The sequence below is a fragment of the Lissotriton helveticus genome, chromosome 1_1 (assembly GCF_964261635.1).
Source record: "Lissotriton helveticus chromosome 1_1, aLisHel1.1, whole genome shotgun sequence".
In the NCBI taxonomy this organism is placed as follows: Eukaryota; Metazoa; Chordata; class Amphibia; order Caudata; family Salamandridae; genus Lissotriton; species Lissotriton helveticus.
The window spans coordinates 2014493490-2014515582 of NC_136057.1; the positions used below are offsets into that span (position 1 = coordinate 2014493490).

A 22093-nucleotide genomic window follows, 5' to 3' on the forward strand; every position below is an offset into this window, starting at 1 on the left:
GGGCGGGTTGGGGGGCGAGTGCTTTGCCAGGGCCGCTTTTCAGCCGATTTTGTTACAGGGCCGATTTTGCAGCTATGCTGCAAAAACGGCTCTGCTACAAAAACGGCCCCCAGGGCCCAAAACCGGCCCCCACCCTTGCGGCCGACCGGGGGATTGCCCGGTGCCCACAACGGCCAGTCCGGGCCTGTTTCAAAAGACCATTTACTTAACGACTCTTTGTTAATAGAGGAGTGGGCGACGGGGGACGGGCACCGCACATTGGTATCAAGGGTAGCCTGGGAACGACAGGAGAAGGCTTTGGATTCCACACATGGGTAACAAGGGTAGTCTGGGCACGGCGGGGAGAGGCCTAGGATGCACACTTCACTAGCAAGGGAAGTCTAGATCTGTGCCACACAACACAACGAGCTTTCCTACTGGGATGGACCCCACCCGCATTGTGAGCCAGGGCAGACTTTAGGCTTTAAATATATATTTAATATACTTAGACAAAGGTTCCGACCGAAACGCGTCAGTTTGCTGTGGTGTAATAAATTGGAAAATTGTACCTCCATGAGTGCTTTCCTTCTTCCTGCGGGAGATACGCTACTGGGAGGTGGAGCAGTACTGGATTTGCGAGTGCACCCTCGCAACGGAAGCACCCGCCTGGGAGTGCGGCGCTTTGGTGTTTTTTGGAGCTATAATATATATATATATATATATATATATATATATATATATATATATTTCTCCAGTATAACAGGATTACAAGGAGGTTAAGAATAAATAATCCACCCTGGATCAGCAGATTGCGCGTGGAACTGGGTACCCTGGCAAAGCACAGGGCCCGCCCGCCCTGTCTGCCCCTCATCTTCAGTTTGACGCAGGGGGGCAGGCAGGAGCCCGATGTGCTTTGGGGACGGGGGGCTCAGTGCAGAAGCCCCCCCACCTTCGCCCTCACTCCTGGCCGGTGAAGTTATGAGTGTTCCTGTTGTTTCAAGGAAAGAATCGCTCTCAGTTTCCAGGAGCACACGATGATTTTAGTAAAATATTCAGGGAGTGTGCCAAGGGGCAGGACAAGGAGTCCTGGAGCCGGGGGGGAGGGGGGAAATGAGGTAAGAGGGTGCTGGGGAGAGATGAATGAGGCGGGGGATGAGGGAGGGGGAATGAGGCAAGGGGGGCTGGGGAGAGATGAGGGAGGAAGGTGAGGGAGGGGGGAATGAGGCGGGAGGGTGAGGGAAGGGGGACGGGGGGATGAGGGGGGGGCGGCATCCAGAAGGAATGATAAACACCCTGAATAATTAGCAGTAATCTTCATTACTCTGATCCCTCGTCCCAGTGCCTTGAGGTGAACCCAGCACTCTACAGGCGCTATGTGATGACGAAAAACACCCCCCCATGACTGTCCTTCCTGCAGGCCCCGTCCAGAGGGAGGGACTAGAACTATGAAACACACCATCCCACGTCCTGTTACCGCCAGAGGGAGGGACAATAACCATGAAACACACCATCCCACGTCTGGTCACCGCCAGAGGGAGAGACTATGAAATAAAACACATCATCCCACGTCCAGTCACCGCCAGAGGGAGGGACTATCAAATAAAGGTGTCGCCTAGCGCAGCCCTTCAGGCGCCTACCACAATGCCTCTAGTCTATTACTGCCTTCCATGATGGCGTTGAACCCTGACGTGTGTGGCCCTCACTGCACCGACTACACATGCACAGTTTAGTCTATGCTTGCAAGAGTAAATACATAAATGCTCACCTAGAAGCGCCTCTGGTTTTGCTCTGTGCATACCCTGGCCGCGCCGCCATAGCGGGAACCACACTGCAACATTGCTTTTGCCATTTTGACAGCTCATGTCACACTGTGTGGGAGTCGGGGACTTTTACCGAGCTCGGTCAGATGTGCTTCTTAGTCTTTGGCACTGTTTTTCGTTTTCATTATTGCTGAGTTTCCTTTCACCTACTCAGACAACTGGGTCAGGTGCTCGTGCGTGGAAGACCCTGTGTAAGTGGAGCTGCGCCAGACAGTAACTCACTGTGTGCGTTAGATGCAATGAAAACAATATGCAAGCCCTTCCAAATAAGCTGTTCAGGGTGCTAATGAAAACATGTGGCGTTTGTCGAGGGCAGGTCTGCTGTGCCTTCAAGGTATGTGCAGTACTTAGTACTTTTGTTTTCCAAAAGCAAGGTCTCTCCAGTCTAAAGGTCGGAAATTTTTTAAAGATGAATGTCTGGTAATATATTTGTATGAACGGTTCATTAAAATAGCCTTTGATAGCAGAACCATGGAATCTTTGGTGGTCCCGGTGTTTCATAAAGCCTAGATTGACTGATATTTGTGTGGAGGTAGCAGTCTTTTTAAGGCCCCTATTGTCCGTCATATAGATATTTTTGGGTTGGCGTGAGCAGGCACTGTACAGCGCCATGAGGTACTCCAATCTCCCTTCAGTGCACTGCATGCTTGTTGAAAACCAGAAGTCCTCAGGTTCACAGTTTAAAAAAAAAGATTTTCCTGTTCATGGGCAGCCAGTCGTAAATTGACCCAGTGATAAGAACTTGAAGTCTACTGCTCAATTTCCAGATCTGTTTAACACTGAGATTATCTAGCTCTAGTGTTGTATTCCTGATTTGGAGCTTTACAGGGTGAGTCCTTGCTTTTATACACCAGAGAACACTAGCCCAAAAGGCACTGTTTTGAAACCATTTAAGCTCTGTGCGTGAGGTTCATTAGTTGACAGACGTGCCTCACATCTCTCCATTGTGGTTCATCAGTTTCTGGATCTTTAGTTTGCTGGTCAATTATGCTGGTAATAGTCGGTGTCAGAGCTCCTTGAGGTTATCTTATTGTGTGCAGCCATTACTTAATGAGCTTGTTCCACCCAGTGACTACCTTTTATTGGCATGATGTATGCATCCGCGTGTCATATGGATTGTCTTAATAGAATTAAGAAACGCTTACAGAAGGGTCAATGGTGTTTTCGCCAGTCGTTTTGGGGATACGTTTTGATACCTATTTACTTTATGCTCTTTGATTTTCAAGAACTGGGTGACCATGTGCCATCTCTCGCTGATACGATGACGTAGTGCACGTTTGCTGCTTAAATTAATAATGCTAGAAAGGAAAGGTCGGTCATGTAAGAATTGCCTTTGTAAAGGGTTCGCTGTAAAACTGTTTGTCTAAAACCATACATCGTGGCTAGCAGCGTGCAGCCCGATACCAGAAGCAGTCCTGAATTCCACATTTTCCCTGCTTATGATATTTACTTCGATCCATCTAAGGAAACGCTTGCTGGGGAAATTTTGTGTCACTCGTGACTTTAACCGATTGTATTTCAAAAAGGGGGTGGTGATGGACACCTGTAATGCCAGAAACCGGTCCCCGGAAGCTTGTTTCCTTTCCAGTAAAGAATTGGCTTGGTAGTTTGGCCTGCCCTGTTCCCATGATGCACTGGGCCAGGAACAGACTAATTTGCATGTAGCCAGGTTCTGAACTGGGATGGTGCAGTGAGCTAAAAAACGGTGATGGATCAAGCCCTGATCTGTTGACTGGGTAGGAGTGTTCTGATTAACTCAGATACTCTGTCCATCACCACCCCCTTTTTTAATCGTTTTGGCCACCTTAAGTGTGGAAGGGTATGCTCAGATGTGAGTCCCTTGCTCACTGCACCATCAGGATTCAAGCAAGCCGGGCCGAAGACGGCTGTAATGCCAGAAACCGGTCCCCGGAAGCTTGTTTCCTTTCCAGTAAAGAATTGGCTTGGTAGTTTGGTCTGCCCTGTTCCCATGATGCACTGGGCCAGGGACAGACTAATTTGCATGTAGCCATGTTCTGAACTGGGATGGTGCAGTGAGCTAAAAAACGGTGATGGATCAAGCCCTGATCTGTTTACTGGGTAGGAGTGTTCTGATTAACTCAGATACTCTGTCCATCACCACCCCCTTTTTGAATCGTTTTAACCGATTGTATTCGCTGAAATGTCAGCAGCGCAACATACTCGATGTGTCAAAGTTTTTATTATGATTTTATTTTTTAGCTAGGTGTGAAAGCACATTCAGGGGAAACTCGCAATGCATTTTTGACTAATGAAGTGTCCTAAAAGGTGTTGGTAGCAAATAGCACTATTTCAACCATTACACGTCAGCTTTTTACTTTACTTGTGGTTCAGAAAGCCTTTGTGGGCTCGTTACAGTTGCACCTATTGTAATAATGCGCTAGCTAAGTTCCCTCTGTAGATTACTTCAATTGATGTGGTCCATAATATGGTCCACTGACTACTTGAGCCATCAATCAGTATAGCCAGAGAATGTAGGGCTATAACATTCCAACCACTAAGGATGCAGTGTTGCACAATAAAAAGGAAAACAAGACACAATACTCATATCAACGGGCTTCTTCCATTCTAAACTACGGGGGGAAAATTCCATTCTAGAGTCAGAAATTAGATGTACAGGCCCTCATTCTGTGAAGCATGGATTATCATAGTAGTCTGTATCTTGGCATTTAAAATTCTGGGCTGTCCAAAATTCAGGTAGAACAGAATTCAGTCATCCAGTAAATACTTGGTTTGAGGAGACAGGAGCATGTGTCTGTTTTCACTCATAGATTACATTGGCTGCCTACTGAGAAGGATTTCATTTGAGTCTGCCATGTTTCTTATGCAGTCCATGGAAGAGAGCCCCTTTCCCAACAAACGTTCACCTGTAGCAACGCAATTGCTGACCCTGCTCATAGCCTTGAGTTCCTCAAGGTGAGACCTGTTGGCTATGCCAAAGCTTGTTTTTTAAATGTGCACGATTCCCCGTCTTCATGGAACTGTGAACTCAAACTATGCAGCTGATGTTTACCAAGTCCTTAATCAGAGTTGGTAGGCTACCAGAAACATGCTTAAGAAGCAGACACTGCACTAGTCAGGTGACCATGTCCTTCGTGGAGTGCAACACTCTCTAAGCAGAAGAGAGGTAGAGACTCTGGAACACAGACTGTAACTTCCAACTTGCTGAGTGACCATTGCACGCTTTCATTTTAAACAAGCATTTGCAATGCAATAGGTCTCGCATTTCCGCGAGTTTGAGCAAATAACAATGCCCTTTATTTTTGTTTTTAAAACATAAATAAAAAGCTTTGTCATTTACAATGACAATAGCTTAAACTCGCATAAATGTATAACCTATTGCATTGCAAATGCTTGTTAAATCTGAGCTGAAGAATCAAAGGACAATGGAAAGTATTTCATGACTGTATTGAGCTTCTGAAATGTAGAGCAGTATATAATTTCTGAAGAAAAATGGAGAACGCAATAATAAAAGCAAAGCGTTCCATAAACACCGGTAAAACACCGTTTCAGTTGTTTTTTCATGGCACGAAAATGAGTAACCACTGAAAAGCACTGTTTTTTTGAGGTATTGAAATCACTGGAAAACACTGAAAAAACACCACCAGAACTTCCCAAAAATAGAAACTGAAAACAGGAAAGCCTACCTATACTGTTCATACCTAAGCCCACTTTGTGTAACTGTATGGAAGAAATACACAAATCCCAACAGCAGAGCCGTTCACAGTCATAGGACCCAGGTGACTGGCAGAAGGCAAAGATGTTTAGGACAAGAAAATGCAAACTTTCAAAAAGCGCATTTTCAGAATTGTGACCCACAACCTTACTTTCCCATTAAAGAGAATTGTAAAGTACAATTCATCTGAGCATGAACAGCACATTTCAATCAGTTTCTCACCTAAAGTTATCACTTATTAAATATAATATGGTAACCCAGTGTTAGTCAATGAAAGAGATGGGCGTTACAACAGTGAAAACGATTTTGGGAGTTTTCCACAGCTAGGATATATAAAACTCAAGTACACGTCTTACTTTTTAAATACAATACACCCTTCCCTATGAGCCTTTATAGCCTACTTTAAAAATGACTTATAAGTATTAAAAAGGAAGGTCTAGACCTGGAAAAATGTATTTTGCCATGTCGCAATGGCAGTTTAAAATTGCACTACAGGGTGCAGAGACCAGGCCTGGGCAGTAAACTCTGCTCCATTCACGGGGTTTGCTGCACTCCGTGGAGTACCGAAAAACTCTGCAGAGCAAAGTTTTTTTCCTCGCTTGCCAGCCTTAAGTAGGTGAGCACAAGTGAGGAAACTCGAACGCTAGATCACCTCCCAGTACGCTTTCCCAACGCAGGCAGTCGCAGATGGTCACCATCGCTCGCGTAGAACATTTGCTTGAGCGGCAGAAAGATGCAGAGCTATCTTGCGAAGTGCGTGGTGCTGTTCATATTGATTTTCCACTGCAGGACAAACAACCGGTGTAAAAAAAAAACCAGCATGAACGGCACACCCTAACACACTCCGTCGCTTGCAGAAGTATGCATAGCGCAGCTGAGTTTTTGGTCTCTTTTTCGGAGTTCCACATAGCGGAACTCCACGAGCTCAGCCAAGGCCTAACTGAGACATGGCTTTTAAGTGTTACTTTAGAGGGTGACATAATAAATGCTGCTGGCCCACTAGTAGCCTTTAATTAACAGGAATGGGGTACATGCAATACCATTTACTAGGAAGTAACAAGTAAATTAAATTAGGCAATAAGATATAAGCCATGTTTACCATGTTTGAAGGAGAGAGCACAAGGCACTTTACCATTGGTTACCAGTGTTAAAGTTCACAGAGTCCGAAAACCAACACAAAGAAATTTGGCAAACAGAAGGATTTAAGCAGATTGGTGGAATACCACGCCAATGATGTCCAGTCTAACACTTCATAAAACAATTTGTGGAAAAGTACTTTAAAATCAGTGTGGCCCTCTGAAAAGGAGTTGTCTTTTCCACCTTTGTGAGATCAGGGGCAGAACAGACTGTTGATCTGCTGCAGACTCATTTGCAGTGGTTGCTCTCTCCTTTACAAAGTTTAAGACCACCACATGTATCCTATCCCGGTGTTCCTGGAGAGCATTCAGTCCTGTTTCTCATCTCTCAGCTCTTTATTGCTGCCACCAGCTGCATTAAGATCAATATTGCATGTTTTAATATTTCTCAAAAATCTTCCTGGGTTACAGCAAACTTTGCTGTTAATAAATCATAATCAATTTTCTCTGTCAGTTATCATTAAGGGCATAACATCAGCATGATACTTAGTTTTAGCTAAATCTCCTCTCTGGGAGTTGCTGATATACACCCATAGTGCTGTCCTAGGTAGCAACAAACAATGTGCTAACACCTAGTTCTAGCCTTTCGGGTATGACTGGGAAAGATAATCTTTATATTTCCCATTGGCCCATGTTGATGATAAAAATAGGTCCATTGCAACGGAAATGACTTGCTGTTCTTACACTATTACATTGCATTTGTTTACAGTTGATTACCATTCACTAGCTTAATATGCCCTTGTCTGCCCTACTCTCCCAACATCAGCGCCTTCAATAGGTCTCATCTATGTGTAAGCTACTGTCTTTCAGACCACAGAATTGGCATGATACCTTCGGGTTATGTTTGGGAAGATGTCCCTCTTATGCTGGTTTGCGTGATCCTATCATCCTACTGCTAATGGGCAGGAGAATGGGCAATTCCAAGAATTGGACTAGATAGGCTCACTCATGTGATGTGACATGCGTCATCATTTACCACCTCGTCCCACCTTGGTGAGGTGGTACTACCAGGGTGGACTCAACGTTAGGTAGAGGCTGACCTGAGGGTTCTTGTATGAATGAATTTTTTCTCTCTCTGAATGAAATACTTGGATCAAGTAAAACGTTTAAAAAACCTTAGGAAAAACCTGAATAAAGTGTCCTTATTCAGGTGGTATCCCAGGCTGGACTAAAAAAAGAGGACATACTGGGTTGCTGTGACCCATATGTACAACTGAGTTGTCATGCCAACATGTTTCTACACTTAAAAATGATAGTGAAGGGCACAATTAAAGACGTTGAGAGGGCCTACCTCTCTTTAAGCAATTACCAGGAATAATACCTAGTCAGGGAAAAGAAAAGACAAATATATAGCAGTAGTGTTAGGACAACTATTATTGGTAACCATAACCTTCTCAATTTCAATTATGATGGTATCTTAGAAAACTGTAGAGAATCATACATGCGTCCTCTAAGCATAGGGGACGACCCTCTGGGCGCTGCAATGATGATCGTGTCAAATAACAATCGTCCGTTCAGGATAGATTATTTATTATTAATTTCTTATTCATTTCTCTTCATTGATATATCCTTTTGTGAATACAAGGCTTTATTCATCCTTTGATATTTACAAACTTCTTTGGCGAAATTCCCAATGCATTTCGTGCCTACATAGGCACTTCATCAGGGGAAGTCTGCACAACATGAAATTAAATTAAACCAAAATGAGAATCCACATCCTTAAATGTAACAATTTCATTCATGCTATATATAACTTATAGTGACTGTGTCCATTTAGAAAAGAGCATAAGCAACCGTGAAATCCCATGCTTATAAGACTCTGTGAATTGACGCATATTGAGGTTACCGCTTGTGTCGGTGTGCTGAAAAGATTTGCAAAACTGAATACATGTGATAGTGACTAAAAACGGCAACATAACGGGGTGTGATCATAGATTCGACATACTGTTGTCGTACCTTAAGAATGGTGGTGTCTTAAAAGATCATGCAATGTGAAAGTGAGCTATTGATAAACGATGGAGATATACGGTGTGCTTCGCAGGTAAAATGAAAAATTTGTGCCATATTCAAAAAGGTGAGTTTGGAGAGAGGGCACAGAGGAACCTATCTGTTCCTCATGCTGTGCAATTTGGTCTTACCTGACGGTGAAGAATGAACGCGTTTTCAAAGTGTATACAATGTTTCATGTGAACCGCCATTTGAAAACCGGCGTTTATCTATGAGGGTTAAAGAATGACTTGCGGTCACGTGACCGGATTGCTAGAAAGCGAATGAGCGCAATCTTGAAATGGTTAGCAGAGAAGACTACGCTTCAGATGTATGTGAATAGGGGTTCCAGAAACTTTATTTGTGTAAATACATTTTGTAAAACGAATGAAAATGATAAAAAACGGCTGGTGACTAAACAAAAGTGTATTGAATAACTGTGTCTGGAGCTAAGAAGTTCATGTGCTTTTCATCACAATTGTGGAAAGGCTACATATGATATATAGATAGATGTGTGCAATCTTTGTGAGGGCGAAGTTATGTAGCTACATGTGTTGTGTAGAATAAACAATGGTGCACAGCAGTACATTCAATATAAAAACCTAATGAATAGCAAATTCATAGGTCAAAAAGTGTATAGGTCAAAAAATAGGAGATTACTAGTAGCATGCAAATTCCAAGCGGTCGTTGAGGTCCCTTGGTTTTATGGAATCTAGCTTGTAGATCCAATCGTTTTCCCGCTGTAAGAGGATTTTTTTATCGTCTCATCCCTCTGTTTTTTCCACAACTTCTAGGACCATGATTTTCAATTGTGCAATATTGTGTTGTCTTTCATTAAAGTGCTTTGCTACAGCTGATTTCATGTTTTTTGTCCTGATGTTACTCTTATGCTCCAGTATTTGGGTCTTTATTTGTCTGTTGGTTTTGCCAACATAAACCAAGTCACACGGGCATTTCGGTAGATATATAACATTTGGAGTATCACAAGTAGCTGAGACTCTTAACTTTATTGGAGTGCCTTTCATTGGGTGCAGGATGATGTTGCTCTTGATTATATTATGGCAGTTGCTGCAATTATGGCAAGGGACTGTCGCTTTGTATGAAGCTGAATCTGATCTGTCTGTTTTAAAGAGTTACTGAATGTTTTTACTCCTTGTATAGGCAAACATGGGCTCATTGTTGAAAATTCCTTTAAAGTCTGGTTCTCCTGTCAATAATGGCAAGTGTGTCTGAATAATGCGTTTGTATTGATGACTCATAGTAGAGTACTTTGATTCTACAACAATTCTAGATTGGGCTGTTCTTGTTGACGGTTGTAAAAGATCTTTGTGAGTTTTCAGAGCACATTTACTCACTGCTTGTTCTAAAATTTCCTTCGGGTAACCACGTTCCTGAAAGTGACTGATCATATTTTCAATTTAGGTCTGTAATTCTATATTGTCTGATACTATTCTTTTAACTCTCAGGAGTTGTGAAAAGGGTGGGTGGTTTCTCAATGAGAGTTGGTGGAAACTTCTATAATGCAGTAGATTGTTGCGGTCCGTGGATTTTTTTTAATAAGGTGGTTTCTATTCTGTTTCCTTTCCTTATCAAAGATACATCTAGATATGAGATGGAGTTGTTAGTCTGATAAGTGAACTGAATTTGTTCATTGATGGTGTTCAGATAGTCTAAAACCATTGTTGAATCCAGGTATTTACCTCACCAAAGGACGAATATGTCGTCAATATAGAGTAAGAATATTTGTGCGGGTTTCTCCCAAATGTCTAAGCTCAGGATGTGTTTGTTTTCGTATATGTTCATAAAGGTGTTCGCATAGACTAGAGATGCGCAATTGCCCATTGAAGTGCCAGTTAGTTGCAAATAGTACTTGTCTTCCCATCTGAAATAGCTCTAATATAATGTAAAGGTTTGGCGTTCCATCAGGAATACTTGAAAGTCTTGATTAAGTTGTGATCCTAAAAGGATTTCTTCCACTGCTTCAATTCCCAGGTCATGGGGGATTGAGGCATAGAGGCATTTTACATCAATGGTACACATCCATACTTCTTCATTTTCTGGTAGTTCAATTTGTTTTATTTCATTAAGAAAATCAGTGGTGTCTTTGACATAAGTGTTCAATTTTGTTACAAACTCTTCCAGATGTATGTCCAGAAATGTACCGATTGGTTCATGTATACTTCCTTTAGTGGTGACTATCGCACGAAAAGGTGGGTGTCTAAGGTCCTTATGAATTTTTGGAAGCATATATGAGGATGGTGTTTTAGGATATGTTTGCATAAGGATTTTTTTTTGTATCTGTGATTGTTCCATCTCCACTGGCTTTGGTTAAGATTAAGTTTAGTTGTCCTTGGAAACGTTCAGTTGGGTTGTAACCCAATGGGATATATGTCTCTTTGTCTTTGACATGTGCATTTCTTGTGCTATGTAAAATCTTGTATCCATTAGAACTAAGACTCCTCCTCTACCTGCCCTTTGACAGATAATACTGGGGTTGTTCGAAAGTTTTTACAGTGTATTGAGTTCTTTCCTGGATAAGTTTTGTCATTTGGAACGTTTTTTTTTAATTTAGTTTCAAAATGTCATTTTTTACCAAATTTTCGAAAGAGTCCAATGTCTTGTGGCTTGCAGGTGCTTGGTATGTGCTTTTAATTTTTAAGCTTTTTAGTTGTTTATCTTCTTCTTTCTCTTGGGTTTGTACAATAGTTTCGAAGAAGTGGCGTAGTCTCAAATTCCGCATGAGTTTAAACAGACTGACATCTAATTCTAGCTTGTTGGTATGATGTGTTGGTACGAAGGAAGTACCTTTTTGTAGAGCTTGGATCTCCATTTGGTTCAACTCATATGTAGAGATATTGATAACCAGTTGATTGTTGTTCAGGTTCTCTTCCCCCTGTTGCGTTTGCCCGTTTGTATGGGTGCTTTTGGATTCACTGGTGTTTGATCTGTGTCTTTTGCCCCTCCTGGGTCTTCGATCGTCGGAGCAGCGCTGAGGGGATGAGGGCGGATCGTCCCCTGTAAAACCATCGCTGAACCAAGCATGATGGAACCCCCCAAAAATGCGCTAAAGGCTCATGAGGCATTGTAACCAAAAACACTAAGTCGTGATAAAAACGCCAACTGGGCGCAGAGACTACGTGTTGAACTACAATTTAGGTACATAAAAAGCTATAGTTCACTATTTTTGTACAATACACTTTTATATACACATTCATGTGAGTAAGGTGGGGAATTTTGTGCATTTCCAGTCCTGAAGAAGGAGTTTCGCACTCCGAAACATGTTCATGTCGACGCACTAAAAAGAGGTTAACGTACATTATTATACACCAGTAATCTCACACTGCACCCTTGTTTTTAACAATACCAGCCCGGGGCTTAAAGTCTTTTTTTCCCCACGAGCCAGGTATTTTTTAAGATATCACTTTCACCACTCCACCACTCACATTCAGAACCCCACACACATCCACACATAGTCCACAGGAAGTGCTCCCACGTAGTCGTCGGTCATAGCACGCCGCATCCCGTAGAGGGGTGCGAAGCCCCCAATGATGAAGCATGACACCAAGGGGTCTGTTGGTGTGTGAGGGGTATTTAAACAACACAGTGTGCTCCCCACCACAGTAGGGACCACCACCCCCCCCCAAGTGGATTCCATTTTGTTTACTTATAACGCTCAGGGAGACTGAATCCACTGTTTCTCTCCCTCTCTTTTGTTATTTATATATACACCCTTGTTGTTGTTCAAGGCTCTCATTCTTGCCCTACTGTTGGTTCTCTCTGGGTAATTTCTTTCTTGCAGTTTTTTGCTGAGTATTTGTGCATGTTTTCTGTACTTCCCGAAATTTCGTCTGAGTCTAGGGAATAGACCAATGGGTAAGCCTTCTCTTAGTGCTTGGGGTGGAAACTTTCAAACAGTAAAAGACTGTTTTTATCTGTGTGTTTATGATAAACCTCAATCTTCAAGATACCCTCTTCATGATATATATGCAGGTCCAGGAATTACATTTCCACATCACTCATATTCATAGTGAATTTCAAAAAGGGATTTCTGGTGGGTGTTAATGGATTTTCTGAGTACGTAGAAGATGTGAGAACTGGATATCCTAAGCCCTTGTTTGCCTTCAAAGTTTGGCAATCCCCACAATTGTACATTGTAGGAATTTCCAAACTCCTCTCCATTACCCTTTCCACCCTGGTAATGATTGGAGCTTTACTCCAGACAAGTGTTGAAGTATGTCCACTTCCAAAAAGAAAAAAAAATGGGTCACTCCCATGAATACTTGGTGGGTTTATAAGTGGGAGAGTTTTCTCCAGGGGTACACACGTTTTCCCTGCAGAGAAAAAAAGTGCCTTTGTTAAGGAGACTCAATTCCTCCTGTACAGAGCTCTCGGTGATAGAGAACTCCACACACATGGATTGCAGCCTTCGATAAAATGTTATAAGGCATTCCCAGGCGTACACCTGGAAGCTAGTGCCTGGCATAGCTTTCCAGGCATACTTCTGGCAAGGTTTAGGAATTGTTTTTTAAATGGAAAAGTATAGGAGGAGCTTGGGGACGACCAAGATGACCGCCCCCTGACTTTACTCCATGACTACCCTGCTTCCCAGACTACACCGGAGCCCAGACCCTCAAACCCTGGGTGGCCACCAAGCTCATACTGCAGCTGGGCCCCTTTCTGACCCTCCTGTGGACCTCCACCTCATTCCACACAGACTGCAGCCAGCCCGGGGGCGGTACCACCCTAAACATTTCACGGGCCGTGACACTTTAGCATCAATAGCTCTTTAAACATGACCACACCCCTCCTCACCCTGACTGCTCCAGTCACCAACGCCTGGGAGATCCTGCAGAGAATAAGCAGATGGCATATGCTGCAATGTCACATTGTTCCCCAGCAACCGAGCAGCCTGACTAACCCTGCTATGCTGTTAGCTACAACAAGCTGCTGCGGGGACACAAACAGCTGCCTTCTCTCCACATTATGGACCTCCCTCTTCCCTGCAGTGCGGATTATGCACCCTTCAGAACCTCCTGTCCTTTCAACAAGTCACTGCTGGTTCCACTCTTCCCTTCAACCTGAGCCCCACTGGTGACATCAACTCCTGGCCCCCCTCATCTAATCCAGGGTCTACGCCCTCTTCTACCACAACAGTCAGACACCAGGAAGGGCTCCACCCCCGGAGGACTACAACTTTGAGGGGCGCTGCTGCATACCTTTGCTCTCCACTGGAGCCTATAGGGGCTAGGTGAAGTCTTGCAGCACAGGTCCCCACCCCATCTATCACTAGACTTGCTCCCTCCTCTGAAACCCATCTGGGTGGTTTTACGACACCAGGAATGTTCCTGGGCTTGGGAGCTTGACTCTCACAACCTGTATGATGAGCAGCTGGCAACCAAATTGCCAACTTCAATTTTCGGAACAGTGGGCCAAGCTGAAAAGACAGCGAGGGCCCCACCGACAGCCCCTCCTGGTGTGACCATGGAGACTATCCTCAAAGAGATCACAACCATAGGAGCCATGCTATCCACCATAGATGCAAAAATGATGGATCTGGCCTTCAAAGTAAAACCCATTGAACCGGAATTGTCCGCCATACACTCCTGCCTTGCTGTGGCAAGCCAATGCCTAGATGTGCTTAATTCTTGATACGATTGTCTTGCAGACTGGGAGGGCGACGTCGAATTCCGCTTTTGAAAGGTTGAAGATTTGGAGGAGGAGTCCCAGAAGCATAATTTCCACCTTTGAGGGGTGCCAGAGGGTGCATAGAAGTCCGACAAGATTGCTTACCTGAAGGCAACCCTCCCTGAACTAATCCACTTTCAACTACTGGACGCCTTAGAATTCCAAAGAGCTCACCTTGTTAGGTCATTCCGAGCCACCATTACCAGCAACATGTTCCCTTTATTGCTTGTGAGCTCTGGAATCAGCACATGAGGGCAATTCTCTTGGTGGCTAGGGAAGCAAAAGACCACTCCTTGGTAACCAGGTCTCTTTGGCGAATGAATACCGTGCAACACCTAACACGAAGAAGAGGAGATTCCAAGCCCAGCTGAGAAGCAGAGACATCAAATACGTACTCTTGACATCAGCGAAGTGGGTATTCACCATGGGTCGCACTTAGGAATGCCTGGGCCCGGGAAAATTGAAACAATTCCTAGACATATTGGAGGATTGCCCAATATATGTGGCACATAGCAACAAGGAGGATGCTACTCATCTGACTGATTGAACCAACAGTGGAAAGCCCCACTCCACCAGCTGCAATCACAGAGAAGTGTGCCCTCAGGAAGAGTCAGATTGAACTGGACTACATCAGGTGGAGGAGGAACTCCATAAAGAGAGGGACAGAGACAAGTCCAGCTTTCTGCTGAAGCAGCCACTTGGGGGAGCGCCTAGTGGCTTGGCAGAATGAAGATATCTTTTCCCTGATCTAAGAAGTGTGGCAACATGTCTGCTGTTTGTGCTGTTCTTGCAGTGTGAACGGCTTTGGCACTGAATGTATTCTATAATGTTACCACCATATAGATCCTTCTGTCAAACTGATAGACAAATAGGCCACCCTCCTTCCCCCCCAGATGGGGGCCAGTTGGGCGTGTGTCCCTACTTTCTTCACTTTCTTGTCCCCTCCATTGGGTAGCTAGAATGCAGAGTGTGGTTGTTGGACTTGGCCCTAGCCCTTTCACTGTGATGGAATTGGTGGGTTCAAGATGTTGGACACTTTGACGCTGGTTAGCAGTGCAAAGTGAGTGTGCTTTTTGCCTTGCATAGGTATATTGGGACCCGCCCCCAATTAAGGGACATCTCCCCCATGGTAGGAAATGTATATGCCATGTGTGGTGTGAGAGGAAAATAATAAATGCTGTGTAATGGTGTACGCACCTTTATTTTCACCATTGTAGAAATGTCACTTTTAAAATGGAAGCCATTTCTGTCTGCTTGTGCCGCCTGCCTGATGTGGGTTGGCAGTCTAGTGTTTGAAGTGACATGGTGCTCTACACTTCCCCCAGTGACTGTTAGGCTGGAACTGCCAGGGACCTTCTAGAAGCTTCCAGCTCTTTCTGGTAGGTGGGAGGAGGGGTGTATATGTAGAGCAGTAGAGTTGCTCTGTGCTCAGACTGAGGGTGGACTGGAATGAGAGGGGACACTCTGCCAGGAGGTACCGCTGCATGGGCCTGTGTGCTGGCCCCTGAGCACATCTGTACCCCTCTGCTGTCCACAGGGCCAGTGAGAGCCTTTGCTGGAGTGAAGACTGCTGTGTCAGGTGGAGTGCCACTTTATGGGAGATGACTGCTTCTAGGAGCTGCTGTCCTGTACTGATGAGTGTCCACGGTCTGCTGATCTTGCCGAGCCTGGCCTGCCTGCTCTGCTGCCCTAGCGCCTCATGAGTGCTATACTTTGACTGCCTGCACTCCAAGGAGGTGAGGAGCGTGGGCGCTATTCCCACGGGTGGGACCCCAAGAACTGTGAGTCACTTAGTGCCTGGTGAGCACCATATTTGAAGTGACTGTGCTGCTCTGCCTGCACTCTAGCGCCTGCTGGGCACTGTTTTCCTGATTACCAGAAGAGGGACACTATCTACTGTCCCTGAAGCTTTTAGTGGGACCTAGTGCCTCGCAAGCGCTATATTCAAGGTGCCAGGGGAAGAGGAGCTGACGCCTGCAGTGCTGTGCTGTCAAAGCGCTATATTTGAATCCCCCTGCGCGTGTGCTGCATTTGGGGTGCTGCCAGAGTGCCAAATTTGCACTGACTGTGCTCTACTTGCTGCCAAGGCGCTACAACTGTGCCCAGGAGAAGAGGAGCGGACGTCTGCAGTGCCGGGATTCTAAAGCGCTATGAGGGGATCCCAGCGTGTGGGATTCCCCCAAGCCTGCTTGGTTGACAGTGGGCAGCTGCAACGTGTTGGGGGGGCATTGTACTCCTCAGGAGAAGAGAGAGGAGTGAGAGACACTCCTGCCCTGCCCTGGTGCTTTGCGCACTTTGCTTTTGCTGTTTTTGCAGCCAGCCCTGACTTTACGGGACATAGGGAATTTGAGTCCGGAGAGAGGCCAGTTGGCCTGGGGCCAGTTTCAGAGTGTTGTGCCCCCAATTGGGGTGAACTGTGTTTATGCTGGCGAGGCCTATTGCCCCATAGGATTTCTTGCAGAATATTGTTGCATAATGCATTTGTACCTAGGATGATGCCTAATGCTTTTCCCGCCTAATAGGTTATTCATACTGTTTATATGCTTAATGCATTAATGCTGGCAATACTTTTACCCTAATGCTACCTTGTGGGGGTCCTGCGTAAAGTGCCTAATCTAAGGTAATTTAATGCTCCCATGGTTTAGGCCCCAGCTGACTATGGTGTGCCTAATGATATGCAGAATCTGCTCACCCGTTATGCCTAATGTATTCGGGTTTTCAGGTCCACTGTGACGGTAAGCCTAAGGTGTTGATTTAGGCTTTATGCCTGGCCACTGTGTGTTTTATGCCTAGTGCTAATGGTTTCTTTTCCCCTAAGGCTGCAATGCTGGTTTTCTGCATACTATGCCTAACCTGAGGTTCCCATTCCAGGCTACGGCAACGATGATTTATGCCTGAAGTTATGCATAATGTGTTTTAATGATTAATGCCTTTATGCTACTGTTTTTCAGTAATGCCTACGTGGCTGGTTTCATGTTTAGGCCTACCTTGACAAATGCCTAAAGTGATTTATGCCAAGTGCTTGTCTACTCACCAGTAGGTACGGCCGGTGAGACGTTATTGCTTCTGGACTTTCAGTTATCCTCGGACTTGTGATGGTTCTGGCAGCGGCCCGATTGGCGCTGCCCTGTATATAGTCCCCCTGTGAATTATTCCCTGGTGCCGGCTGGAACAGTTTATCTGTGCCTGTGATTCCCTTCTGATGTGTTTATTTTACAATACACATACGGTTTTTCACCTAACCTGGTGCGGAGTCTCTTTTTGTAGTGTGCCTTGTGTGTCGCCTGTGTGTGCTGCATGGATGATTTACACATTTCCTCCGGAGTTTGGCCCGCCCGCTCTGCACCACGCTACGCATTTTTAACAGTGGTTGACTTACATCATCAGTATTCTTTGACCTCTCACTTTGCAAGTGAACCCTCCCAACCCCATGACTTGACTGGTACTCCCCCACTTGTTTGTTTTAGGCCTGGCTGATAAGCCCTTCCTCCATACCTCTGTATTACCCTGGACCCAGGGTTCAAAGGGTGAGACCCTACCTGGTTATACCACGGGTGGAGGGGAAATTGGAACCTGGCACCAGACCCACTCCTAGACTGCTCGAATGGCAGTCATCGAGCAGATAGGGCCTGGCTGTGTGCCTTGCCGGAGGACCATTCATTAGTGGAGGTATGATGCCTCCTTCACCCCACGGATGGAGAATATACCCTTTTCTCCTGCCCGAACAGGATCCAATCCCATGTGGACTACTTTTTCATACAGGGTGGCATGCTCTCATAAACCACTAACTGTGACATCCTATAGAGGGCCATGCCTACACACCCAGTTAGGTTGGAGGAGCTGGATCTAAGGATTACACTCCCACCTCCACCCTGATGACAAGAACATTCACCTATAACTTCCCCGAAGGTAAATAACAGCTATGCTCTGACAGACATTCCTACTTTTCTGACAACAAGGGCTCGGTGGGCTCCCACAGAGTGCTATGTGCAGAGGGCAAGGCGACGCTGAGAGGAAGGTTGATGCAGGACTCAGCATTGGTTTAGTGTAAAGCCCAAGCAGGCCTCGTTGCCCTGGAATCCAAAGTTAGCACCTTGACTGCACAATAAATAGTTGACCCAGTGCCCTCCATATGAAACCTACTGGATAAGGCAATGGTCTTCATGAATATCCATTTCTCGAATGCGGCAGATAAGGCCCTGGTCAAACTCCACTGACACGGCTATGACCACAGTGAGAAAGCTGGCAAGCTCTTGGTCACTCACATGTAATGCTATGGTATGCTATGCTACATTGGATTCCGTTATGCACACTTGATATAGCTCAAGCTGGAGTGCAATCCAGGTAGAGGAAATTCCACTTGGCAACCTCCACAATCTGTGATGCCTCAGGACACCACCTGGTCCATTCCAGGAACATAGTCAACAGATTTGCGGCCTTCTAATCCCCCATAAACTCTTCAGATTCATGGACCTCTGACACACAGATTTATGCCTTCTTGGGTTCTCTGCACCTGCCCACACTCAAGGTGGAAGGATGAAAATTGCTTTCAGGGGAGATCACAGAAGTGTCCGAAGCATATCGAGAAACACCACCTGCCAATTGCCAGGTGACAGTAGGTTACTGAGCGAGTATTACAAAACAATGAAATGCCTGGTAATACCCCACCGGACCAGTGCTTTCTTTGAGGGGCGGCAGGATAACTCTATGGGGGGCTATCTCCAATTAAACAGTCATTACCCTCACACAGAGAGAATAAAGACCCTCTGGATTGTGCCAATGCCAGCCATGAGTCGATCTCCCTCCTTAATGTTTATCTTAAGATCTTGGAGAACTGCTTAGGGAAGGTGATGCCTCACTTACACTTGAATCCCAAGTGGGCTTTGTGCTGGGCCGTAACTTTGGCAACTACCTCAGGACATTGGCTCTTCTCTGATGGCCTGTGAAAGACGACCTGTCAGAGATTTTGGTGCTTTCTCTAGATGCAGAAAAAGCATTTGATCGGGTGGGGTGGCCATACATTTTCTGGGTTCTGTCCCATATGGGCTAGGTGATGACTTTATCTGGAAGGTTTGCTTCCTATTTGGCTAATTGACATCAGAAGTATTCTCCGGAGGCTCTCTCTTGGAACTCTTTCTGATTAGAAACGATACCCACCAAGAGTTTCCTCTGTTTGAGTTGCTCTTCCTTCAAGCTATCGAAAACTTGGTGGAGGCCATCTGGGCTGCCCCAGATGTGGAGGGAATTACAACAGTGGTGGGTGAGGTTAAGGCTCTGCTTCACACTGACAACAGCCTGCTTCTGCTCTCCGGACCACAATCTTTTATAGTCGCCGCGATGTCCATCACTGAGGACTTCTCCACCCTTTTGGCACTTCGTACTGGTCAAGTGAAACCTGGGAAAACCAAACCAAGCTGGGTCAAAGATCTTAATAGCTGAGTGGGCTGATAGAGAGATACTAGTTCCTGAATGAAGTGTGGTCCTAGGCAAAATTTGGCTTCAAACATGTAGCACAGTGGTATGAATTCAATTCAATGAGCTTGGCCACATTAAGCAAATTGAGTTCCTTGAGCAGATGAGAACCAGAAATATTTATGGGTAAGCGATAAAGCAGCCTGGCAGCAATGTTCTGAACAATTTTCAGAAGCTGTATGGAAGCTTATCTGTGTCTAAATACACCACATTGCCGTAGTACAAGCAGGAAATGACCAATGCCTGTATAACAGTCCTCTGAGCTGCTAAAGGAATAAGCCACAAAATATTTTTCAGCCATTTAAGGACTAAAAAGCAAGTGGCAGTTACCTTAGCTATCTGCGGCTTCATCAAGAGCTTATCATCAATAAGAAAGCTCTGTTTTTTTACCTTCGATATCGGAATGGGTGGAATCCCTAGCAATTCTGGCCAGTGTCTGGCATCCCAGCAGGAGCAGTTGTTGCCTAGAACCAGAACCTCAGTCTTATCACTGTTAAGTTTGAGTGAGGTTTGATTCAACCAAGATGCAATTTTTTTCAAACTCAGATGCAGTAAGGACAGGTCATGGCTCTGTGCCGAAAACAAGGAGAAGATGACCTAGGTATCATCGGCATATGAGAAAATGTGATTCCACAGCTCTTTATTAGGTTCGCCAAAGAGTGTACATAGATATTGAACAGTAAGGGGCTCACAATAGATCCCTGCAGGATACCGGAAGTCAACGCTTGTGTTTGGGGCCTCATTTTAGATGAAACAACTTGAAATATGTGGTCCTTTAAGAAGGAGGTAAGCCAACCAAGGGCTGAACCTATCATGCCTATCGAATCCAGCCTTTGAACCAGGATAGAGTGGGACACCGTATCAAAGTATGCGCTCAAGTCCAGTAAGAGGAGCACGGCAGTGCCTCCCTCATCCAGGTATTGTCTGCAATGTCCGTCACACCAAGACGGGCGGTCTCAGTGCTGTGCCCAACCTTGAAACCCCACTGAGAAGGATGGAGAGGACAGTGAGCATCAACAATCGCAGAGTTAGGTTATTGATTGCGTTTCCAGGACTTTGGCAAAATTAGATAGCAAGGAAATAGGACGGAAGTTCGAAAGACTGTCAGGGTCCAAAATGGCTTTTTGTAAAAGAGGGAGGACCAGAGCATGCTTCCATCTCTCAGGTACCAACCCCTCTTTCAGAAATGTATTGAGAACCTCTATAATTGTTATTAGGACAGGTGAATCCAACGGACAAAACGTATCTGGAGGAAGAGAGTCCAGTGGAGATCCAGATTTAATTAATACCAACAAAGGATGACAGGTCCAGAGGAGACCTTTCACTTAAGTTAATTAGTAAGTTAGCCGCAAGCAACAGGGAATCTTTGGCCAACTGTGAGTGAATATTTTCCACTTTGTGAGTGAAAAAGAGCTAGCTCATCACATTGCTGCTGAGAAAGAGAACGCTTGGGCAAGATGTTACTGATATCTGATAGTTCTTTCACCACTTTAAAATTGGTCTTCTGACAATTCTGGGCTTTAGTGATTTTAGCTGTGTAATATGCAGCACTGGCAGACTTACAAGAAGCATGGTAAGCTTTAAATGATTCTCTGTATTCACATTTTATTGGGGACAATTTTTTTTATTAGCATTTGATTTTGAGGACAATTAGGCAAATAGATATACAGTAGGTATCTTGGGCTTTTGCATGGGGAAGATAGCAAATCTGTGGTACATGTCATTGCTTCCTGGGCATTTACATAAGTGTTGCATTTATAGTGCGTCAGATCGATATATCTTTTATAATACATATTACAGATCACATATTGACATGAATAATCTCGCCCATAAACAATGAGAAAATGTCCTTGGTCACTATCAAAGTAGACATTACTGTATTTCAGACGTATTGCATTGACTAATGACTCAATTAACTATTTTAGCCCAATAAGAATAATACAGTAACTTTGGCAGCCATTGGCGGTAGTGGTACAATACAATAGCATTTCAACATTTAGACGGACCCGTGCATATGGTAGCAGCTGTCCCCCCATCACCTTCCAGATAGGTGTGGCCCATCTAGTTTCGGAATAGAGGGGGCGATGTTGTAAGGTCTCTACTAAATATCCATTACCAGGCAACATAGGTCTGATATAACACATTTGATTAGGCACGGAATCAAAGGGTACATCGGCTTCATCCTACTGAGAACCCACAAGATGAGAATGAAATGGGAATGCAACAGGACTATGAGGCTCTACTCCTGGGGTTGTATACAAATGAGGGAGGGTTTCCAATTGGGATAGGCGAATTTCCACTCGTACCGAGTGGAAGGTCCA

The 22093-nt window shown here is 44.9% G+C and overlaps 1 protein-coding gene across 2 annotated transcripts in view; it reads right to left on the bottom strand.

Moving 5' to 3' along the window:
• Positions 1 to 22093, bottom strand: part of LOC144776241 (putative ferric-chelate reductase 1) — a 605038-nt gene that overhangs the window by 352274 nt on the left and 230671 nt on the right. The window lies entirely within an intron of this gene.